The sequence below is a fragment of the Triturus cristatus genome, chromosome 4_1 (genome assembly GCF_964204655.1).
Source record: "Triturus cristatus chromosome 4_1, aTriCri1.1, whole genome shotgun sequence".
Lineage (NCBI taxonomy): Eukaryota > Metazoa > Chordata > Amphibia > Caudata > Salamandridae > Triturus > Triturus cristatus.
This window is the reverse complement of record NC_140585.1, coordinates 609,428,493-609,448,776: the sequence shown is the minus strand read 5'-3', so window position 1 is coordinate 609,448,776 and position 20,284 is coordinate 609,428,493. Positions and strand designations below refer to the sequence as shown.

At 40.8% G+C, this 20,284-nt stretch overlaps 1 long non-coding RNA gene across 1 annotated transcript in view; it reads right to left on the bottom strand.

Annotated features, from left to right (window-relative positions):
- Window positions 1–18,897, bottom strand: part of LOC146855283 (uncharacterized) — a 161,894-nt gene extending 142,997 nt beyond the window's left edge. The window contains exon 1 of the long non-coding RNA XR_014980810.1: window positions 18,803–18,897. This is a non-coding gene — a long non-coding RNA (uncharacterized LOC146855283). The remainder of the gene's footprint in view (window positions 1–18,802) is intronic.
- Between the last annotated feature and the right edge of the window lie 1,387 nt (window positions 18,898–20,284).

The window sequence follows — 20,284 nt, the reverse complement described above, 5'->3', positions numbered from 1 at the left end:
CCTCCCTCCTACCATGCATGGTCTGATGTGCTGCCACTGCCCTCAATTTAGTATGATGTACCAGTCCACTCCTCCTGCCCTCCATTGCCCAATTCTATGCCCCATCATTGACCTCCTGCTTAAACTCTGTGCTTAGCTTGCTGCCCCTATTCTCCTTCCCCCTGCCCTCCGATGTCTTTGTGCATGCCCCTGCTCCATCCTTTTTGCCCACCATGTTCCATGGACCTGCCACTCCTATCTACTCTGAGTGTTCTGTTGAGCTGCCACTCCCCTCCCACCTGCCTAGCATTGTCAGATGACTGTAACCTGTCCCTGCCACCTCCACCCTGCCTGTCCACATGCCATGCCCCTATCCTCTTCCTCCTGTCCTACATGGTCCATTGTACTGCCACACCCTTCTGCCCTCCCTGGTCTGTTGTGCTGCAACTGCTCCTCCTGCCTGCCCCGTGTGGTCTGTTGTGAGGCCCCTTCCCTTGAACTTTCTTGTCTGTGCACAGGTCCTGACCCTCCCTTCTATCCTCCATTGTCCTTTGTGCATGCCGCTGCACCCTCCTTCTTGCCCATCTTAGCCATTGTGCTGCCACTAACCCTCCCACTTGCCATGCATGGTCTTCTGTGCTGCCATGGCCCCTTCCACCTTCCCTGTGTGGTCAGTTAGCTGCCCCTGACCCCCTCCCACCTTCCCTCCATGGTCTGTGTGTATGCCATCACAGTCTCACTGTTGCTCTTCATGGTGTGTCTTGCTTCTAGTGCCCATCCTGCCTGACCTCCATGGCTATCTTGCTGCTCCGGCCCTGCCCCCTTGCCCCCAGCCCTCTGTTTACATGTGCAGACCCCTACTCCCTCCCTCCTGGCTTGTCTGTTCCATTGTAATGCCCCTGATCCGTCCCTCCTGCCCTTTATGGTCTGTTATTCTGCAGCTTTCTCTCCTGTCTGTCCATTATGGTCAGCTAGCTACCATTGCCTCTTGCCCCTCTGTTCTCTGTTGTCCATGTGCATGGTCCTATCCCCTCCATCTTGCTTTCTATGGATTGTTGTGCTGCACTCCCGTCCCGCATGCCCTGTGTGGTGTATTGTGCTGCTGCAAACCCAGATGCCTGCCCTGCAGGGTCAGTTTGGTGCACCTCTCCATGTCCCTCCTGTCCTCTGTTATCCAAGTCCATGTCCCTACCCCATTTCCTTCCATGATCCAATGTACCATACTTGCGAACATTTTGAACTTGGTAAGAGGGAGATTTTGAAAAAAACTGGGGTATTGATTTTCCCCTTTGAGTTACCTTGAAAAAGAGGAGATTGTAGACAGGAGACAGATCAAATAAAGCCCATTTGAGCTTAAAAACATTGGACGTTTCCTGGCTGAATCCGGTCTGTTGGCATGTATGGTTGTACTTCCATTGCCTCTTCCTTCTGCCCACAATGGTCTATTACATTGCCACAGCCTCTCTTGCAAGTCCTGTATTGTTGGTTTGTTGCCCCTGCCCCCCTTTCCACTGCCCTCCATAGTCTGTTGTGCTGCCACGGCCCTTCCTGCCTGCTCAGTGTGGTTAAATTGTTGTCTTTGCACCCTCCTACCTGCCTTCAATTTTCAGAGTCCGTGCCCCTGGCCTCTGCCTCTCAACAGTATCCTAATGAACAACTAGATTGCTAACATTCTATATTTATTACAAAAGTGTGGAACGCCTGACGTCATCTTGAAGTAATCAAAACTGTAATACCTAGAGCATTTCCTTTAGAAATTACATATATGAGAGGGTCTTATTGGCATCAAAATTATGGTTAGTGCTCTAAAAGACTAAAATAAGGACATATTTTCTGAGTTTTCAAATAGCGACAAAGCACTTTTAACTTATTTGTTATCTTTATGTTTTTTTATCCAGTTGACCACTTGATTAAATGTTGCACTTAGGGGAGAGGATGTGGTGTTACTTCCAGAACTGCAGACTTTGCAACTGGGGAACCAGGTTGGAGTTTCTGCTTCAGCTCGACATTCTGTGATTCTGGTCAAATCACTTAGTCTCCCCATGTCTACAACCAAAATGAATGTGTTCTTGTGTGATGTAACCAATGCTCATGTAAAGCACTCCAATACCTGACAAGTCTGCACTATATAACACTGCAAAAACACAAAATAATAAGTGTTTTGCACACTTCTGTCATTGGGCTATATTTGGGCTACATCTGGGTGATATTTGGGCTACATTTGGGCTCTTTTGTCTCTGGTGGCCATCTTGGGAGACTTATTTGTTATGAAGTTTCCTAATTTCCTCATTTACTTCAGTCTCCTCAGTAGGAAATACTTTCAGTTTTTTACTTTGATTCCATCAAGAAGGCATTCAGATATGTCACACATTTGCCATAAATTCAGAATGTTAGCACTCTTTTTGCTCATTAGATCACTGTAGTAAAGCTACTGCTCACCAGGGAAAACTGCTGCTGGTATTGAAAGTGCATGTTTCAGTCTGCATGTCAGAATTTTTTAATGACATAGAAGAGGATTTGAGAAGTCACTCAAAATATGCCCTAATTTTTCTTTCTGCAGCACTAATCATACTTTTTATGGAAAAATGAACACCCTCATTTTGTTCCTTTTTAAATTAAATGTTTTAAGAGTTACCACTTTAATCCAAGCAAGATGGCTTCAGGTGTGCCATACGTTTATCATAAGTAGGACTGTTAGCGCTCTAGTTGTTCTTTGGAACACTCTGGGAAGCTGCAGTAGAACACAAAGGAATCAACTGACAGTCTCTTCTCTTGTTGGATGTACATGTTTTACTGAGAATGTCAGACTTCATTCTCATATGACTGAAAAAAATAATGTGAATTTACAGAAAATAAGCTCTCAGTTTAGCTTATAGATCACCTTCCAAACCTCTGTGGGAAAAGCATGAGAAAATATTTTTCTCTCAATCATGATATCCCAGCAGAAGGCTTTTTCACATGGTGAAATCACCTTAGAACATACCACAGTTCCTAAAATGAGTATGGTACCATCAACAAATGATTTATAATGTAACTAAAGTCTTAAAACCTTCTATTAACTGCAATGCTTTTTAATGAGGTGCTATCATGTATATTGGTCCCAAGATGGCTGCCAACACTTCTTGGATGAAGTGCTGACAGCCAATCAGATCTCAGGATGAGATGTGTGGTTAGGCTCCGCCCACATATATATATGATTTTACTTTTGATTTTCTCAGGAACTACTGAACAGATTGACACCAGACCTGCAAAAGGCACTTCCCTGGCCTGAGGACTACCTCTCTGCCAAATTTCAAGTAATTCTGTTCAGCCGTTCGGGCTGTAGCTTCGACTAAAGGTCCTATGGAAAAATGCATGCGGAAAACGTGTTTTGGGACCCCCCTTTTTTCTCGGCCCCCGCTTGACGAATCACCCCGAGACTTTCAGGGTAGGAGTGGAGCGGAGCGCCCCACCTATTTTGAAAATTTTGCGAGGATTCGTCAACCGGCGCCAAAGTTATTCCAAATAGAATGTTGCGGATTTCCTATGGAAACACTGTCCTAACTATAACTATCTACTTTCGACCGCCAGTAGATAATATATATATATATATATATATATATATATATATATACAGAGCACAGAGTTACACAGGTTGAAGAACCCGCTAACATTCTAAGTCCACCAATTATCACTGTAAATGATTACAATTTAATGCGCAACCTACATTAACTACATGAAGAAGGGAGGTTGGATGAACCTGCTGAAAGTGACCCCTTTCCTAGTGTGAATAAGCCTGGTATAACGCAGTTTAAACCTAAGTCTACTTACAACCCGATCATGTTACATGATAACATTGACATTTATAATGAATTGGTGACCAATCAACTCAAGAAACTACATAGGTCAACAACATTCAAGCGACAGAGACACAACCAACAGAATTACAGCTATGGGCAATTGATGAAAAGATTACAGGACAATGATAATGTAATCATCCTCCAGTCAGACAAGGGCGGTAATGTTGTCCTTTGGCCACGAAAGATGTACGTGGAAGAAGCTCTGTCTCATCTGAATGACCGCCAATGTTATAAGTGCAGCGACTGGATAACTGTTAAAACAGCATGGAGCGACTTCTATACAAATCTGCTATCATGGAAGAGTGCAGGATTACTAAGCACCGATGAATTTAAATTTTTTAAAGGTAAACCATCCAGTAATTCCTGTGTTCTATTTTATTCCCAAGATTCACAAAGATGCGACGAAGCCCCCCGGCAGGCCGATAATATCGGCGAGGGACAGTATAATGGAGAAAACCTCACTGTATATTGACTATTTTTTACAGGAACATGTCAAGCGGTTGCCATCCTACCTGCAGGACACTTTTGAGAAAAATTGAGAATGTAACATGGTAAGCAGACTATTTGTTGATCACCCTTGATGTCACTGCTTTATTCACGAGCATACACCACTTGGATGGTATGAAAGCAGTTGAACACTTCTTAAGGACTAAACCACACTGCATGATGAACCACAACAAAATGATTCTATCTGCTAAAACAATAATTATTTCTTGTTTCAGAGCCAAGTGTTTCAACAAATGAGAGGTGTGGCTATGGGGGCTTGCTTTTCCCCCAGGTATGCTTGTTTGCATATGGGGATGTGGGAAGAGCAAGTCCTCAGCACAAAATATGAGCAAGTGTTTATAGACAACATTATAGTTTGGTATTGTTATATTGACGATCTATTCCTCATTTGGAAGGGTTCAGAAACATCAGCAGTTAGTTTCATTCAAGAAATCAATGACAACCAACTGAATTTGCGGTTCACAGCCCAGGTCAGTCAGGTATCGGTTAACTTCCTGGGTGTGGAGGTTTATGTCAAGAATGACAGTCTTGAGACTAATTACACCGCAAAGCGACAGCGGGAAATACGGTGCTTCATGCCACCAGTCACCATCCCAAATATCTTATCCGCAGCATACCATATGGTGAGATGCTGCGCATCAGGCGCGTTTGTAGTGTGGATGAAGATTGTTGGCTGGCCCAAAGTGAAAGTAATAAATGGTTTGAGGCCAGGGGTTAATCTGCAGGAATGATAGACAAGGCGATCATAAAAACCAGGTCCATATCTAGATCTACAGCCTTATGTCCCAATGCCAGAACTGGTATAGAAAGCACTGTTCTTACAACTTCTGCTGATCCCCCGAGACTAATCACAACATACAGTCGCCAACATGGTGCTCTGCGCAACATCTTTAAGAAAAATTGGGCAATAATAAGCAATGACCCCGTTATTGGTGAATCCCTGACAGAGGCCCTGAAAATTACATTCTGGAAAGCACGCTCTATGAGCGACATGCTCGTAAAAAGCAGTCCTGAGGTTGATACTAAGAGCAATTGGTTACAGACAAAGGATTTATCAAATGTTCTGCTTGTGAGGCCTGTAAGTTAGGAAAGAGTACAGTAACATACAGGACTCACTTCTCTGAAGCACCCCAAACCATAACAAAAAAGCTGACTTGTAAAACTGACTTTGCTGTTTATGTGCTGGAGTGTACGTGTGGCCTGCAATATGTCTGTAGTACCAAGTTGCAGGTTCACAAACGTATACTCCAGCACATGAGAGCAATCAGCAATCAGAACGCATCATACCCAGTAGCTAGGCACTTTAAAGACACTCATGGCAGCAGCCTGGAACATCTTAGCTACTTTGTTGTTGATACGGTCCCACCACTCAGACGAGGGGGGAATCGAGAAGCTCTTTTGAGGAAATTGGAAACCCGGTACATTCTTGAGCTTGATACCAAGACGCCCAATGGGCTGAATTCAAGCGAAGATTTCTTCACATGTCTAAGTCAGTTTTAATACAGTTGTTATCAAGTTTCAGCACACCCTTTACCACAGTGAGAGATGTATATATTTTAAACTTCTCAATGTATTTAACAGCATTTTCTATAATCCAATTTTAAACACGGTGGCTTTCTTTAAAGTTTTTTTCTTTAGCATGAGCACTTTTTCAGGCAAAGCACATAGAACAAGTCTATTGGAAAGGTAGTTAATGCTATGAAAGGCAGTGATGTATTCATGGAATCAGTCAATCAAAGATGAAATTTGATTTTAGATATTTATAATATAAGAAATATTTTATGGTTTTAGGATTCTATTTATTCAATTGTAAATGCATTTGAATTTGATTTTAAATATGTATGGAGTAATAAATGTTTATTAGGATTCTAGGCCCCGATATAGATAGTGGGTTTCAAAATAACTGGCATATCAACATATTTTTCAGATATCTATGAATTAATGAATATAACAGTATGTTGGAAACCTTGCAAAGATCATAACTGTTCTAGCCATTCCTTCTTGATTGGATATGTATGATTATTTCCATTATACCATTCTTTAGAGAGCATATCTATAATTGATGATATAAGTAGGCATTAGAACAACCAGGGCGACATCTGGGGCAACAAATGGATATATGCATTATACAATGTGATGATCCAGGTGCATTATAGAGTGACAGGTGTTATTCAGAATTTTGTCATATATTTTAAAATCGTATAAGGACCCACTAGGGTTTTATCAGTGACACGGTTTCAAAAGGCTAAGTGATATTTTGCTTTTTATGTGTAAATATAACCTGCTTCTGTGTATATCGACGGCGTATTAACGTCCTGCGTTTGTGTACGACAAAACGCTGCTAAACATTTGTTTGCACTTGTAATCAAGGATGCCGCATTTGCATATTTGCACAAATTATTGCTGCTATCAAGCAATATTCTTTTGGCAGGAATTAGGAACCATCTCATGGCAAGAATATTGCTTTTTAAAACGAGATTCCCCTAAATTAACTATTTCATATCTCCTTCCTAAGCTCCAAAAACACACCACTATTCCACCAGGGAGAGCTATTGTATCCTCTGTGGGCAATGTAAATGAAAATGTATCCAAGTATGTTGATCAATTTCTCAAAGAATATGTAATGGAATTACCATCCTATGTAAAGGATACCAAGGATTTTTTAAATAAGATCCAAGGCCTTATCTGGGATGAGAATTATTACCTCATTACCCTGGACGTGAATTTGTTATATACTATAATAGATCACGTCCAGGGGGTGGAAGCCTGCATGCACTATTTGGGAACCAGAGAAATGATGTATTTAGAGCATACACAAATGTTGGCTGACATAATGTTGTTGTGTTTAAAAAACAACATATTCATGTTTGATGGGGTACTGTACAGACATGTGCGAGGCACGGCAATGGGAACGTGCTTCGCGCTTGGCTTTGCCAACCTCTTCCTGGGTAGATGGGAGGAGGAGATCTGGATGGATACAGCATACGTCAAATATTTTGAGTCCGTAGTTTTATGGCTCAGATATATTGACGATTTACTAATTGTATGGAGGGGAAAAGAAGAAGAAGCTGTTACCTTTATTGGTAAACTCAACACCAATCTATATAACATTGAACTTACGTACACCATCAGCAAGGATAGAGTGGAGTTCCTCGATACTTGCATTGAAGTACTGGATAAAAAACTTGTTATCAGCCTCTCTAGAAAAAAGACAGCAGGTAACAGTTTGCTTCATGCCCTCAGTGGCCATCCAGAACCCCTAAAGTGGAGTATTCCATATGGGGAGCTGCTGAGGGCAAGAAGAAATTGTAGTACGGAAGAAAACTTCCTTGAGGACCTGAATACTATGCTCAACAGGTTCCGCCAGAGGGGGTACCCGGAATGGGTCCTCACTAGGGCACTGAATAAGATCAACAATGTGAGTAGGGTTAAGTCTTTGGAGCAAAATGAGAAAGAGGGTGAGGAGAAGGACAGTGGTATCAGATTGATAACCACATACAACAATAGATCTCAGAAAGTGCGTAAACTACTTACAGAGAATTGGAAGATTCTCCAGACTGATGCTAATATAGGTAAAGAGGTAGGAGAAAGGCCCCTAATCACCTATAGAAAAGGTAAAAGTCTACGAGATATACTGGTGAGAGGTGACATAACAGAAATTAAGAGTAACAGTTTTCATGAGTTTAAAGGATTTTTTCCCTCTGGGCATTGCAGGGCATGTAAATTTAGCCATTGTGTGAAAGAATTTAGCATCCCAGGGAGAACCAAGAAATGGAAGATGAATCAATTCTTGACATGCAGAAGTAACTTTACCGTATACATACTTGAGTATCCTTGCAAGCTCAGGTACGTGGGCAGTACTACATGCATGGTGAAGAAAAGTTATGGAACACCTCAGAGCTATAACTAATGTAAACGTACAGTATCCCATTGCCAGGCATTTCCTTGAATTTCATCAATCTAATAATTCCCTGCTTCAGTTTTTTGCCATTGAAAAAATAGCGTTAGGCTTAAGGGGTGGCAACCGTGAATTGTCACTGAGACAAAAGGAATCAAAATGGATACTTGAATTGCAAACTAGGTTTCCAGGAGGGCAAAACCTTCATGAGGAATTAGCCTCACACCTCCATACAGAATAGAATTCTATATTACAGAAATGGTAATAAAAAAATGTGTACTATTTTGCATAAAGACAGTCACATTGTATAGGAATGATTCTTTTTGGAAACGGTATCTTAAATATATCTCTTATTTGTGTTTTTATATCCACAGGAGGAAAGGAAGGGGCCCACCTGGTGTACGGTCACTTCACCGGTCCCCTACCCTTTTCTTTCCCGGGCTCGGGTCAAACACTGAATGCAGATAAGAGACTTTTATGTTTCATATGTACAGTATTGATGAATCTTAATACTTTTGTGTTATTTAGTATTTTTCCTTTTATCACGTATAATGAATCCAGGTGCAACATTTGGTTGAAATATAAAGATGGTAACTAAGTATTGGCAGTAAGATATAATATAGTAATATAAACTGTTCAAATAATTTAGTCTGATTAAATGGCACTAGACCTTGTATATAGGCAAGAAATGCTACATTGTGTAACGTCTGTTGAAATGACGTTGGCACTAGACCGATAACATGGGTAGCGGGGACAACTATTTAAGTTATAAAGCCACTAACGCGATTTGAAAAGCGTATGTATAGAAGCGGTCCGCCTAATATTTGCGTAATATTACGAAATAGCCGACAATGTGAGGAAAGCAGGATCAACAGATACAGTTGAGAAGCATATTAACACTGTGATCACATCTATAATGAAATTAAAGAAGGTTATCTCTATTCACATACTTGTTGCCATAACATTGAGTAGACACTATGTCTCAAAGATAACAAGGCTGTTATACCGCTCTGTGTAAAATGCTTTAAAAATGCGGTAACATGTTTTAAAAGATGTTTAAAAATGTTCAAAAATGTTCAAAAATGACAAAAGTGGTAATAATATGATCCTCCTATAAAGAAAGGACGAACTGTCCATTAATTTAGTATGATTAAAGATATATGTTGCACATTACAAAATGTCTGCCATGTTACCCAAAGTATAGCCCTTTGTTGATTACCATGAATTGGGGGTGTTGATTTGAATTAACTTTATTTAAACTCACGGGAATTGTTGTATTTCATGTGATCAAGTCTACGGATGAAACGGGTAACGAGCACTAAACGGCTGCTTTGCATACCTGAGACTCCGAGTGCGCATTTACTCGAGGAAATTGGATTAATGAAAATTGCTGGTTTTCGGCATAACTGGCGTTATGCACCACCTGACGAGGGTCTCGGTCTCTGAATGACCCGACTTTGAGGAATTTATATATATATATATATATATAGATATATAGATATATATATATATATATATATATATATATATATATATATATATATATATATATATATTTATCGACGATCCAATTAAAACAATATTGAAAAGGCGCTGACACCGTGGGGAATTTCGTCAAGAAAAATGTGTTTAATTCACACCAAAGCCAAACGCGTTTCGACGGACTTGCTGCCTTGGTCACTGAACACAGGTAAGACGTAATTGTCAAGTTTAAATACACCAATGGCTTGACTGCCCAAAGTGGTTAATCATAAACATAGAAAGCGTCACAGTTGCGAGTGCAAGTCTTGTAAGAGAAACAATAATCAAATGAATGTAATCTCCTATCGTGAAACACTAAGTACATAATATACACATCAATGTTGTTAATTGACTCGCTTTTTTTCTTTTTCGTAAAGAAAACATTTGAACCCTAGTGGGTAGTGACTGCAAGTAAATCCAACATTTCAAACCACGGGAAAAAACCATGCCAAAAATACTATGTGCTTACCCAAGAGTCAAACCTGTGTTTTTAAATAGTGGGCAAAACTCAAAAAAGAAGTCTTTAAAGTAAATATTAATGCTACAGTGTTATGTGTGCTGTATTCATTGCAGATGCACACTGAGGGCCTCATCAGCATTCAATCCTCTCGGAATCTTGCTATCTAGTAACAAAATGTATCTGGATTCAAGTTTTCGTAAAGACAGTAGTCTGTTTCCTCCTCGGATGTTCTTAGGGACACTGTCTATCACGAAATATGAGAGATCTTCACTTCTACCCCTGTGTACAGTGTTTATATGACGTGCCACGGGATATGAAGGATCATCACTGCTAATGGCACGAAGGTGCTGCAAAATTCGTATATGCACCTGATGGATGGTGCTGCCTACATACAATTTATTGCAGGTACACTTTAAAACGTACACTGCAAAATCTGTCTTGCATGTAAAGTTGCTGCGGATTTCAAATGGAATATGTTTAAATGGTAAACTAAGGCTGCGGGTGTTAATCCCATGCTTGCATGCCTTACATTTGGCACATTTGAAGAATCCGTTTCGTGCTTTAAGCCATTCTGCTTTTGTGTCTGATCTAGGGGAGTTGCAAACGAGCTCCTGACGCATGGATTTTGCTCGTCTAAATGTGATTTGTGGGGGTATTTTGCATATCTCTCCTATTGTTGGATCACTACGCACTGATGGCCAATGTTTGATGAGTATTTTGCGTATGTTGTTATGATAGATGTTGTAGCCAGTGATGAGTCTTGGTGGTGTGCTAGTTTGGGAATCTTGTGTCGAAGTGGAAATGGTTTTGTCTACTTTGAGTAGCTGAGCTCTTTCTATTTTGGCACATTTGTTCTCTGCCTTGTGTAAGGTCTCAGGATTGTACCCTCTGTTGCTTAGTCTATCAAAGAGTCCATTCTTAGCTTGATTGTAACTGGAAACAGAGCTGCAATTGCGTTTCATCCTCAAGCATTCACCGTATATATATATATATATATATATATATATATATATATATATATATATATATATATATATATATGTATATATATATATATATATATATATGTATATATATATATATGAAGGTAAAATCGTCTAAGTTGCTGCCTTTGTTGAAAAGACGAAGAACGGACCCAAGGATCAGTGCCAATCAAGTTTAGTTTATTGGAATTTCATCAAGCCTGTCCGACATGACGCGTTTCAGCCCCCACTCATATATATATGTATTTCATGTAAATACGGAAATTTTACATCATGTAAAAAAATAAAATGCATTGTATCTTGTTAACAATTGTCCATATGTATAATTTTTTATATATCAAATGAAAAAGATGCTATGAGTATTATCTCACATATCAATCAGCCTAGATCAGGTGTTTCCCACTAGTGGTTTGGGAGGAGCTCCCAGACACCTTCAGAGTAGTTCACAGCCTTGCGTTATTTTTCAAAGGCGCATGAGGTGATATTTTCATTTCAAAGTTAAGGGAAAGGGGTATTCATGTGACATCATGATCATCAGGCTGCAGATAGCAGGGCCTGACAATGAGCAGTGTTAAGTCAGTTTTGTGGGCCAGGCTGGTGTCTCAGAGGTGAACAACCGTAGCACTGAGGTATTGGACTCTTAGAAAACATTCCTTGTCAAATCTAAATTTTGAGTTGTGAAAAAGATGATAATTCTAAATGCTTTTAAATGGAAGAAAATTAAATGGAGAGTTATAAATTATGCAAACAATTACATTTTCACAGGCTTTCAGTCACCCATACAAACCCCTTTATACGCACACATGTTCATACATCTCCAAAGAAAGAACTCTCACTGACACACATAGCTGCCCTTTCATAGTACCCTAAGTCATGGTATATAGTTCAAAACCATATTATCAGCCTCTATAGACATTAGTCTTCAAGTCAATATAGCTGGCCATGGGGGTGTTTGGTTACAATGCACAAGTTGTTTAGCCTTCATTATTTCACAATGATATTCACTGATGAGAAGTAGCTCTCATTACAGAAAATGTTGGAGCCCTCTGGCCTAGATGATGTCGCTGCCTAGATTATTGAATTTAAGGAATGACAAGGGATAAGGGTAGTGAACATGTTACAACAAAAGTATTATTTGTTGTCATATTTTGGCAAAATGAGAGACATAAATATATTGTGAACTACCTCTTGACTAACACTTGTGATTGGTGTAGAAAATATTTGATACATCAATACAGACAAACAAGTCACAAAAAAACTCTTTTTTCTTTCATTTCTTTCATCCATACAGGTCAATGCCCATCAGAAAAATGAGATGTAGAAGGCCATCGCCAAGAAGGTGCGGACCCTGGGGGTCTACAAGCAGTGCAGCATTCACTGTTGTAAGAGGTGGGGGGATACACTACGCTGGACCAAGAAGTAATCAGAAGTCCATCTCGGCAGGTCCTCTCAAAATGGGAAGCACGTGTGGCACACCCAAAACTACCTGATGGCCAGCATACTTGCCGTGGCCTATTGGACCTTGATAGGCAGTTGAAAGCCCAACAGCAGTATCAAGGGGTTAAGTTCTAGTGTGAGTTCAACATGATAAATAACAATTTTGTTTTACAGCAACTCATTTTGCCATCAACAGAAGAAGAGTTGTTGACGGTGTAGGTTTTGAACAAGGTGTATGAAGATTTGTTTTGACGATTACATATTGGGACTGTCATAGTGCTATGTTTGGGCAGCAGAGAGCATTTACAGGCCTAGGCTCCTCACTGACTGCAGACTCCCAACTAGCCCAACCTTTTGCTCCAACTCAGGTCCCTTCCCCATCCCAATTCCCTATTCCCAGCCGTGTCCCAAGCACACTCACTCCTTTGCATGCACCCACTCCAACAGACACAAGCAGCTCACCCGCAAATACACACAAACACACAAAAAAACACACACATACCCAAACAACAAACAAACATCACACCCAGCACACCCACAGACACCACCCCCACTACTGCCAGCACACCCATTGCCACCACCCCCACCACTCACACCCACATGCACCACCACCAGTACACCCACAGGCACTACCCCCACAACTACATGCGCCACCACCAGCACACCCACAGATAACTCCCCCACCACCACACCCACATATATCACCATCAGAACACACACAGATACCACACTCACCACCACACCCACATGCACCACCACATCCACAAGCACCACAACCACACCAGGCACCTCAACAGCACACTCATCCACAGACACACATACATTAGACACAACACACACAAAACACAAACAACCACACTCACCCAAATAACATGCACCTAGGAAGAAACACCCACCCAAACTTACACAACATACACCACACCCACATGCAAAGCAACCTCAACAGACACATGCATCACCCACTGCTGCTCCCTCTACCTCCCAAACCCAACCCGCTCCCGACCTTCTTACCTGTTTTACCTGTGGAGAATATTTATTTTCACTTGCCTTGAACCATTCCAAATCCCAAAACACCCCTCCCAAACGCCAAGCCCCCCCTTCCAAACACAAGCCACTTTTGCCCTGACATTAATTTTCTTGGCAATTATTTGAGTCCTTGCAATGTTTCCGACTAACAGAATATGTAAATAAGAAGTACATATTCTTATTTACCATTATGGCAGGAAAAACTATTTTTTTTAATTTTTACTTTGTTAAGTGCACACACTGGTTAAAATAGTATGTGATGGTCATTAGCATTTAGATAATGGACACTTGTACAAACAAATGTTTGAAATTATATTTTGAAGTATTGCTACAGGTGTGTCTATTTAACCTTGATTACTGATAAAAATAAACACATATGCATAACACCTTAAAAAATAATGAGACTATTGAATTTGGATACAATTTAGGACGTGCCGTAGACATGGGGAAATGTCACATGGATGAATATGTTGAATGTTTAAAATTTGGGACTGACATTAATTTTACAGGAAATCAATAAGGTAAAAGTTACACCTTGTCTAGTGTAATTTCCACATCATGTTATATTGCACTTATCCCAATGATGTGCAATATATACATTTTTAATTTGACAATTTTCAAAAATTATTTAAACACACCTATATGGTGACTTTTTGAGTTTTTGATTGATATCTTATTTTTGTGCTAGTGTCCACTTTTTGAAAGGCAGCTAGCACCAAATTTATAAATACAACGTGAACATACAAGTGTCTGTCTTTAAATTTCTTGAACATCAACATTTCACACATATGCATTGCACATTGGTATGCTATTACTTGTAAGAGATATTTAAAAATGCGCTAGTCCAGTGCAAATGTTAACAGGCAAGTCTACAGTTAACACGTAAAAGTGAAGCTTACCGTTGATTACGGCCATGACGTTGCTTTTGTTCGTCATCAAGTAGCAGAGGCAGGACTTGGAAAATCGGCTCCATGGTGGAAAAGGAAGCGTGAAGGTGAGAAAAGATGAGTTTCTGCCTTATATCCCTCCAAACCTCCAACCCAGGTGTCGAGGTTTTACCGCCACAGCACGTTAGTGGGATGAGACATCGCGATTGGGTCAGCAGACAAACTGGCTGTCCTCCCTGTGACAGACACTTTTGCCTATAGTGCCATCAACAGGGGTGGACATACCTGGTGGAGTCAGTGGCGCTCCGATGGTCTTTCATCAGTTAAACCACCAGCATCAAATAGAGGTGGTGGACCAACAAGTAGGCGAAAGAGGAATCAGTTGAAAGACTGACAGAGGGAACATTACTGGCAAAATTGAAATCAGACCCTTAGTTTCCTTTTCGGTGTTTGGAGTCCTCCATCGGGGCAAAGCTGCAAGCTTTGTTTGATAAGGGTTCCACGGGGTCAGATACCTTCTTGTTGAAGTCCAGTTGAAATGGATTTGTTGCTGCAGAGAAACTCCCAGTGCGGAAGACCTGTTTCTTCAGCCCAGCGAGGTCATGCAATGGGCGAATCAGCTTGGCTGGTTTGTCCCAGTCCTCTGAAAGTCTTGACGTCCAAAAGGTTTCTAAGTCCTAGCTTTCCAGCGATGTTAGGAGAAGTTCAGTTAGACCCAGCTAAGGAACAGCACTTGGGAATCAAGACTCCCAGCAGAAGACACCAATAGATTCCAGGTCAGGTCCAGATACCATTAGTCAGCTAGGAATTGAAGGAAAAGGCTGCTTGTAGCTTTGTGTATCCCTATTGCAAAACAGGAGTCATGCCAACTGACCGTTGGAGTCCACTCCTTTGCCTTACGTACAAGAGGGAGCAAGTCTAGTCCTTCAGGGCTCCTCTCAGGTCACAGACAGGAGGTCCAATTCTCTTGTGTTCTTCCTCAGGTTCAGCAATACAAATGTCTTGGGGTGCCATGTTTATCGCTGGCACTAGGCTGTGTGTGGGGGTAACCAACAGGCTGAAAATCTCTAGGGGCAGCCCCACCCACCTTTGCAGTGGTTCCTGCGTGTCCTACTGCAAACCACCCACAATGAGGGTAGAGAGCAGCTCCTCCTCTGTGGTCAGTCCAAACCAGTAATTGGGACAGCTTTCCTTCCAGTGGTTTGGTGGCTGCCTAACTGGCAGGACAATGGAAGAGGCCTGTTCAGATGTCATCTAGCATGTGCTTGTGACAGAGGAGGCCCCTTTGAACTAAATTAAGTTCCTGGGCACAGTGAAAAGTCTTCTTGCCAGGGGACTAAACCACCTCCTCATATCCACGCCATTTTCTCTGCTCTGGGAACTTTTCACACCTCATTAAGGCTTAGAACTCAGTGGGACACAGTTAGAGAGCTAAGCCAAATTAGCCTTCAAGAGTTTCATAGGGGGAAAAGGTGGCTTTCTAAAAGCTACGTTTGCTTAATATTTCTAAAAAACATGACTTGACCATTGAGTTGGGCCTTTAATAAATAATATTGGTTCAATCATATTTCTAGCTGGCCCCAATCTGGGGACAGCAGACATAGGGCCTAATTTGGATGTCAGTCTGAAAGCCTTTGACCGGCATCCAAGGTTTCAAATCCAACCAGCCGTATTACAATGACTGCGGTCAGATTTAAAACTGGCCGGTCAATTCAACTGGTTCTAAAAGGCTAAAGGAGCCCGTCGGCAAGTCGGAACTCCAACATAATCCCGTAAAGACAGCGCTTCTGCCGTCGGGATTATGATGTTGGTTTCAAAAAGGCTTTCTATGGCGGGCTTTCTGAAATGGAAAGCCTGTGGGAAAGTGACTTGGGCAGCCTCTGGTTGAGGGCCAGGATACAGTGGGAAGCCTGAAGTCATATTTGCTTTGTCACACCAGTGGATGGCACAGTAGTGCTGTGTTCCATAAATGACATTTAACTTTCCATGCCATGGGTGCATTTTGGATACCATATGCTATAGTCTTCTAGGAAAGTTAAAAAAGCCAATTAGTGTTAGGCAAACAGCATGTTTTAAGACACAGAGCACATACGTGGTTAGCAGAGTCCTGGTGCACAGGGTAAACAATCCAACAGCATGAGTCCACAAGAAATGGGGGTGATCATGTTAAAAGAGGCACTTAATCACACTCTCTCTGCTGCACATCCTTTAGATTCAAATTGAACAGAACTAATTCTACTATTTCTTTGCTCTTGCTCCAACCCTGTGAAACCATCTGGCACAATAATTCTACACCTATGTATTTGTTTGTATATTGATTCCTTCTTCAAGTTATTTCCATTTTGTTGAGTGCCAATATAGAACTAGGAATCTGCCAATTCATACCCTTGTTAATAACAGATCTTACTATTAATCACTGAGTTATCTTATTGGCTAGGCATAAGCAGGCCTACTTATTTGAATGAGTGTGGTATTCATGATAATACCCAGCAAGAATGTGGTCTTCATGCTGGCATTCCAGTAAGTAAGCAAGTGGAATGTATTGGTTGCCATCACCCTTACTGAGGAAGATCTGTCATTTTCTTCAGTCCTCCATGGAACAACAACCATCTTCAAAACACATGTACTCATATTTAGGTCTGCCTGTACACGAGGAACAACTGGAAAACGTGATTGAAGACCAGTAATCCAACATAGAGTGTACAATATTTGAGATCACCATCAATAAATGCTTTCTCAAGATGAACAGTACTCCGCGATCTAAGGCTCCTCTACTCTCTGCATGAAGCCAAATCAATGGTTTGCCATTTGTGTGTCTATTCACTACGATCAATGTGAGCTCTAATTATTCAGGATCTTCAAAAGACCTACTTACTTCCATGAGGCAATGCTGTTCTTATTTGTTAATTTCAACCGTCATTACTGACTATTTGTTACATGAAATAGACAGAAGATTTAGAGAGTGACCTAAAGTGAATTTAAATGAATTAATTTGTTACAACACAAACAAATGTGGGCTGCATGTTGTAATCGAGATATATTTATTTTAAGTTCAAAATGCCGTGATAGCAGTGCATTGTCAACATAGGACAATGTATTCAATTGAGCTTCATGTCGGTGGTGGACATCACCTGCTTGAGTCGTGTGGGCTATCTGCTGGTTGTGTTTTTTACCCATCTGAGCTAGTGGGACCACCTAATGGGGCCTTACCCTCTCTAGGCATGGGATGCGCATGGATTAAAAAAATAGCACATTATGTGCAATAACTCTGTCTTTACAGAGATAGGCCTAACATTTCATGAACCTGTGAGTTGGGTATGTGCCTAGAAGCCTGGAGAGAGAGAGAGAGAGATACCTTCTTCCACAAGCAGTGCAAGGCAACCTCAGCACACCTATCTCTTTTATGCATGCTCCACATGTTCAGGTGTCTGCGTAAAAATTGATTGCAAGACATGCCCTCACGTATGGCTTTCAGGGGGCCATATTCTTGGTCTTTGCTTTCCAAAACAGTTGGGGATGTAGGAGACATTTAGCAAGATAATACCATATTGTCACATGTGCTCTGTACCTCTGAGTTGGGACTGTTCAAAATCAAGGACTTCATTTTCCATATATCATTACCTAAATCCCATTAAATGCTGAAACTGCCAGCTCTTTTCTTTACCTAATAATTTCTAGGCTCGTCAGTTAAATGTTGAGAATCATCAAAGATACAAAACAGTTGTACATCTTTCACAGAATCCCCTGATATACTATACTCTGGGATTACATGTGAGGCTTAGCTCATGTACCACTGTACCACATATCCAACGTTCATGTATTTGGGCCTGGATACATCCTTTTGAATGTGCCACTGACCTAACTCCTTCTATCTATTATTCTCACATAGAGACTAACATAAATAGATGTCTGGACCCACTGCAAAGTCTAGAAGGCATGTGAAACTGAATCCCACTTGATACAACTTAAACAATGTTCTTGGGCTCAGGTAACAGATTTCATGAAAGTTATCTTAAAATCTAAACAGGTATGCGTGTCTTCCATGGCTACAAAGGAACTCCCAGCACTCTTACCCCCCATGTTGGTTAAGACTAGAGATGATACAAGACAATGCAAAACAGCTCTCGGTTACAACCTTGTGAGTCAGATCCTCCGTAGGACATGCTCTATATCACACATGCATATTAATCTCCCTTTAAAGTAAGCATGACAAAAATAGCAAGGGGATTTAATCAATAAACATACTACAAAGATTCCATAAGTACCTGCAAGGTGTTGCTATCTCTAGAACGCTGTAATGGAGTTGCCCCTTTATAGTCTAGTAAATCCACAGGAACTTGCATTTGCAATAATGCCTAAAAAGAAAGGAAAAATAATCCATAACTAGGACTCATAGTAGATGGTTGAACATTTGTATTTAAAAAAATTATTACATGGACACTAAGAAGTAGAAGGGTGAATTTTTATTGAATTTCTGTAAAACATTTTGTAAAATAATGAGTCATTTGGGAGGGAGACCTTTTATTTATTTGCACTTTATTTGATGTTTTTGCATGGCCCTACTAGCCACTGTGTGGTGCCGTTAGTTCACTTTCAGGTATGAGTATGCCTAAGAGGGTGCTGATAGAAAGAACACACACCAGCCAGGACCCAGCCCTAGGGATCCACATGATGATTTGATGGTAATCTGTAGTTGTCATTGTAGGGCATTCCATAAAGAGAAGCACTGGGTATAGGTTGTACTACTAAATATCGACCCTCTTTATATCACCATATAAGAATATCTAGGACAGAATATCAAGGGACAAATATCAAAAGGTAAGTGTAAATAGGGAAGTATAAATTTAACATTCCTAAATCCACGTCTGTACCTTGAGGATATATGTACTACGAAGGTACATATATGTGGAGTTAGGTATAGAATATCTAGGCTATTTACTTGTTGTATTTTTTTTTTTTAAATCTGTCCCCTCGATATTCAGGGCGCACACCTCAGCATAGAGGGATCAACCATCATATTTCCTCGAATCCGAACCGTAACATCATTAATATGTTGTGGTTGAAAGATTTGATGAACTTTCTTGATGGGTGGAAAGAGACAACAGTTGCAGAGCTCCTTATGTACGTGGTAAGGAGTTCTGAAGACCGCTGTTTCCTTCACTGAGAATCAGTCAATGGCTTTTATGGCAGGTGTGATGCAATTGTATATTTTCAACTCACACAGCAGGTGGGCAGTGTAGTTTTGGACTCTTTGGAGTTTTGTGAGAGATGTATTAGAGAAGCCAGTGTATAGCCTAGACTACTGCAGCAATACACACAGGACATGACAACGGTAAGCATTAGGACAACTTTGAGTGCAGTGTAGTATTAGAGGTACACCTTCTATCAGACATAGGTGGTGTTTTGGGAGGTAAATGTTACCTTAAAATCAAAGAACAACCTCAAATGACTCAAGTTTTTCCACAAGGGCTAGGGGAATGCCATATACTTGGCCAAGGTGAAAATAAAATAAGGGATGTGGTTTTGGCACGTGGTCCCTGATCAAGTATCTGAAAATGTCCAGAGCTTTAATTACTAGACATGGTTTGCATGGGTATGAGGCTCTTTGTTCAGCACCTCACCTCAAACTGGAACTAAAAGCATGTTTTAAGAGTAAGGGTGCTTTATGCAGTTTCTGATGGGTGAATTAGCGGATATACTGGAGTGGAAAAGATCCTACACTTAGGATTCCTGAATAGATAATGATA